Source organism: Otolemur garnettii, unplaced genomic scaffold (genome assembly GCF_000181295.1).
Source record: "Otolemur garnettii isolate 467f Iridium unplaced genomic scaffold, OtoGar3 scaffold00137, whole genome shotgun sequence".
In the NCBI taxonomy this organism is placed as follows: Eukaryota; Metazoa; Chordata; class Mammalia; order Primates; family Galagidae; genus Otolemur; species Otolemur garnettii.
Genome location: NW_003852532.1, coordinates 2,015,761 through 2,020,627, shown reverse-complemented (window position 1 = coordinate 2,020,627; position 4,867 = coordinate 2,015,761). Strand labels below are relative to the sequence as shown.

Genomic DNA, 4,867 nt, shown 5'->3' with positions numbered 1-4,867 from the left:
ATGAGAATTATTAATTGTACAGCTTTGGTTGGAAAGATGGAATAAGTTCTAGAAGTGGATGATGGTGATGGTTGCACAATAGTGTGAATCCACTTAAATACATAGTGAATATACTTTCAATGGTTAAGATGATAATTTTTATATATAAAAAGTTATTATTCTCAGTGCCACCACCAGAATTTTGAGGAGATCATGAATATTAATAATATTGAGATATCATGTGCCTTTGTTGAATCCTTATTTTCCGATTTATCAGTTGTTATATTAAGGGCTACCATCCAGTGTACTCACTCTTGGAACATGTTAGAGATATACCTTCATCTTGAATTGTGAATATCCAAATTCATTTTTATTTTGATTTGTTCTTGATTAATCAAGAAGCTTTGTTTCATAACCTCTTCCAGATCTTAAACTCTGCCTATTTTTTAATTACTTATTTTCTTTTTCAATGCTCCAGGAATTTCTTCTTCTTATGGTTATGAACCCTGTTTTTTAAAGTTGATTGTCTTTGAAATGTTCATTTGGAAATTTTTTGAGTAGGAATTGGGTTTTTGCTTATTTTGAAATTTACTTTTATTTCTTTTAACCCCAGCAAGTCAACATATTTTGTCATGCCTCAACTTAAAATTTTGGGTCACTTGATTCTAAGTAACCTTTCATGTTGCTTGTTTCAGCTTTCCCAGCTCATAGAGATCCCCGCCAGCCCCACAGTACCCCTGCCTCTCCACCTGTGCTTTTCCTGCTCTCACGTTCTTTCCAGGCACAAGATTCTCCAAAGGCTCCCACTTTCTAGCAGTTAGTTCAGCTCTTTTCACCTGTAGTGCATAAGGAGGAGTCTTGCTCAGCCCATTTTTGGGCACGAACCACCTTTCCAGGAAAGCCCTGGCTGGGACAATATGAATCCCTGTGTCCTTCAGGCGTAAACTCCCATAATGCCTTTGGGTATTTCTTTTTTTTTTTTTTTCTTTAAAGCCTACAGCACCCATTATTCCCAGGCAGCCTCCCATCCAAGTACTAACCAGGCCTGACCCTGCTTAACTCCAAGATCAGAGGAGATCAGGCACATTCAGGGTGATATGGCCATAGATGCCTTTGGCTATTTCTGTTTCTGAATGCCAGAGACTATGCTTATCTCAGTGTGTTTTGGTTTCTTTTATGGTTCATGAAATATTTTTAAGTGTGTCTTGTTATCATTTTTTCTAATGCAGGGGAATTTGTAATTTTTTCTCTAAACTCATGGGTTCATAGGCAAAGAAAAGTCTAGAGGTTTATACAGAAAACTATAAAGAAAATGGTGTTTATCACTAGATGTAGTATCCACATGGATCCCCATGTCTTACAGCGACCAATCTTTCCATTTCCAGAGGCCTGCTGGGGAAAGAAGTAGAAAGGCTATAATGTTCTGTAGTTCCCAAATTCCACCATCTAGCCCACAGCTGCTATGAACTATACAATTTTAAAAACCTTCTCAGATCACTCATACTTGGACATCAGGGAGCAATAATAACTACTGCAGTTGTTCTAGGAGTTTATTGAGAAAGTATCCTGATAGTTAAATGAAGCACATTGTACCTGGCACTACCATTGGAGGTGGAAGCAATCTTGTGAGACCGACTCCTTAAATTGTGGGATCTGATGCTATCTCTATGCAGATACTGTCAGAAGTGAATAGACTTAGAGGACATCCAGCTGGTGTCCACTGGAGAACTGCTTGGTTGCTAGTGGTGAGAAACCCCCATATCTTTTAGTGAGCAGAAATGAGGTATTCCATGTTGGGTTGACTGCAGGGGCGGAGGGGAGTGTTTTTTCCTTATCTCTATCACAACTATATCACAAGTTACTTAATTTCAATTAAATACGTTATTAATTTCAATTAATATATTCAGGATCTCAGGCTGGAGACCGAAGAGAGGGAGATCAGAGATAAGAAAAGTCCCAGCCCATCTTGGAGAAACTATGATGGTGGAGGCTTTATTTCAGGGCGAAGCTATTGAGTTAGTTTGAGACAAAACATACAGTCATTTGGAATAGGCCAGAAAGGCAGAAAAAAAGTTGTTAGATTCAAGGAGTATATACAGTATAGAAATATTAGAATTGGGTAGTAGTTTGAATATTGGAAGACAAGACATCAGTGAGAGACAAAAGTACTCCCCCAATAGTTGGCAATATTTTGAAAGAGAAATAACATTGACAGGGATGGATATGAAAGATGCTTTTAAGAGTTTCTGTGTGAAATATAAGAAATGTATGTGAAAAATTTTGTCTGAAGCAGACTTGAATTGGGTCTTACTTAACACATATAGGGTGGTAATTTCATGATAGGTCAAGCAAATTAACATTAAATTTTATTTATTATTATAAGTGGTTTTAGAATTGAGAATATGAGTGTCAGAGAACCTAATTTCAAGTAACAGTTCTGTGATTTAAAAGCTCCATGACCTACTTAAATTTTCTGTGCTTTGTTCTACCAAAACAAAAGTAATTCTATTCCCTGTTCTAGTGTTCTCACAAAAATTTTGTGAAAATTGAATGAAGAACACCACACCACCTTATAAACCCTCAGTACTATACGATCTTAGTTATAATATCACTGCTGTCACCTTCGTGCTAAATACAAAATAGTTAACAAAATATTCTCTACACGTTGGCTATCTTTTTATAACATTTTATAATAAGTATTTTGTAGACAAAGGTACACTTAACTACTATTTTTCATTTTCCTTATTTATGGAAACTTTAGGGACAACTTTCGGGACACCCTGTACTGCCTGTGTGATCTAATTTTTTTAAAAAAGAACACATGGTGAAAAATTTAAGCATATATATCCATTTCTTTACAAATGACAAATTTACTATTCGATAGGGCAATTTGTTTAAGAAGGCAGAGAAAAGTCAGATCATTTTTAAAACTTCAAGGAACTTGGGAACTGTATTACTCTAATTAGATAATCAGAAAGTAAATGAGAAAAAAAAAAGAACAAGAAAACAGGATTAATTTGAAAAGAATCTATACCACCAGAAATGTGTAATAGAAGGTATATAGACATTCTTTCCTGTCTCATAACAGTGCCAAATCTTTTAAAGTACAAAGTATGCATCAACTACATAATTTCCTAACGTGTTGTCTTTTTGAAAAATATGATTGAAATTCATCCTACAGTATGCAGCTAAAACTGGAAATTCCCTGTTCCTGGTGATGTTTTCCTTCCAAGTCAGAGCTGGCAAGTAAACTTAGAACGACTTCAGAATCACTGGTAAATCCAAAGCAGACTGGGTCTCATTCTGCACAGCTTACCTGTCAGTTTATTAATTCAGTGATACTGTGTAACAAGCCACCCCAAAAACTCAGTGGCTTATAATAACAAGCATTTCTGCTCCTGCCCCCAGGCCTGCTTAGGCGGTTTGCCTGATCTAAGCTGCCCAGGTAGGCTAGTTCTGGTTTGGTTTGAGGGTCCAGACTTCAGTTTAGTTCACTCAGTTCCACATAGACTCCATCCAACTCTTCTCATGGTTGACAACTAGTGCACAAGAACCAAACCTCACACCTGCGTCTGAGCATCTACTTGGCTCACCTCTCCTAATCATGCTATTGGCTAAACCAAGTCACATGGTCAAGCTGGACATGAATGGATCGGGGAGGACACTCAACAGAGACAGGAGAGGGAAACCAAACATTTGCCAAATACAGTTGTACTAGTGTCTCATGGTTGCAAAAATATTGTTTATATTTTGTGAAAATGGTTGTACTATTCCTTTCAGTCTGTAAATACTGAAATGGAGTCTTAACGTTACATGTAGCATCAATACGAGACCTATTTAGAAAGCTAAGGAAAGCTTGTCTTAGCCTATAAGTAGTAAAATGATCTTCCTATTGAAAGATACTTCAGGGAATGATGATAATGTTTTATTTGTATATTCCATCCATACTGTACATTCAGAAAAATCATTAGATAATTTTAATGGTTTGTTTTTTTGTGTAGGCTGTCCTCTAATACACATAAAGTTAGTGGCATATCAGTATAGAATAAATGAAACGAAACTTTCATTACATGGTATGCAGTTAGCCCGTGGAGGTCATTGTCACAGGAGGTCAGTGAATCAAATACTGTGACTACAATTTTGAAAGCTGCTGGAAAATTTTATGATGACTAATGGCATTCATCATTATTCATTCCAAGCTCCAGGTATGAACTCTCCCACTTGAAGCTCTGACTGATCACCTGGGGGATCAAATGGAATGGTCCCCTTTTTTTCACTAAACAATAGACTATTCATTTGGGAACATCCATAAAATAAGCTTGAAAATAGATAAAAAACAATATTGGAGACCTTCTAAAATCATAGAATGTTTCAATATTTCTGTGTGATAAGGACAATTTTATATATCACTATCAAAACTGTTCTTTGTTAAAATATACTTAGATCAATGGGCCTCGATCACACTGAAGGGAAAAGAGATTGGAATTGCAGTTGTATATAAATAGATAAACCATTTTTAATGCAGAATTCAGAACAAAGCCTCACACTCCTAAAGACAAAAATCTTTGCTTTTCCTCTGTATTTAAACACATATTACTATTAATCTGAGTGTCTGTTCTAAAAGACACAAAAATTAAAGAGACTGTTATTTCATTTTCTCCCATTTTGCTTTGCTAACCAGTAAATTCTCCACTTAGATTGGAAATGCAAAAAAACAAAAATGCAAATGTCAACATTGGTCTCCAGGTTAAGAATACATCATTTCTCGATCTGCACTATGGCATAGTAAAGCAGAAATACATAAAGTGGGATAGAGACAACTTTCCATTTCATCTAAATTGGGTTTTTTCCAGTGTTCTTTTTATTCTTTCTATTATGGAAAAATTGC

General features: G+C 35.9%; 1 pseudogene; it reads right to left on the bottom strand.

Annotated features, from left to right (window-relative positions):
* Nucleotides 1-970: 970 nt before the first annotated feature.
* Nucleotides 971-1,088, bottom strand: LOC111728004 (annotated as a pseudogene).
* Nucleotides 1,089-4,867: the final 3,779 nt, after the last annotated feature.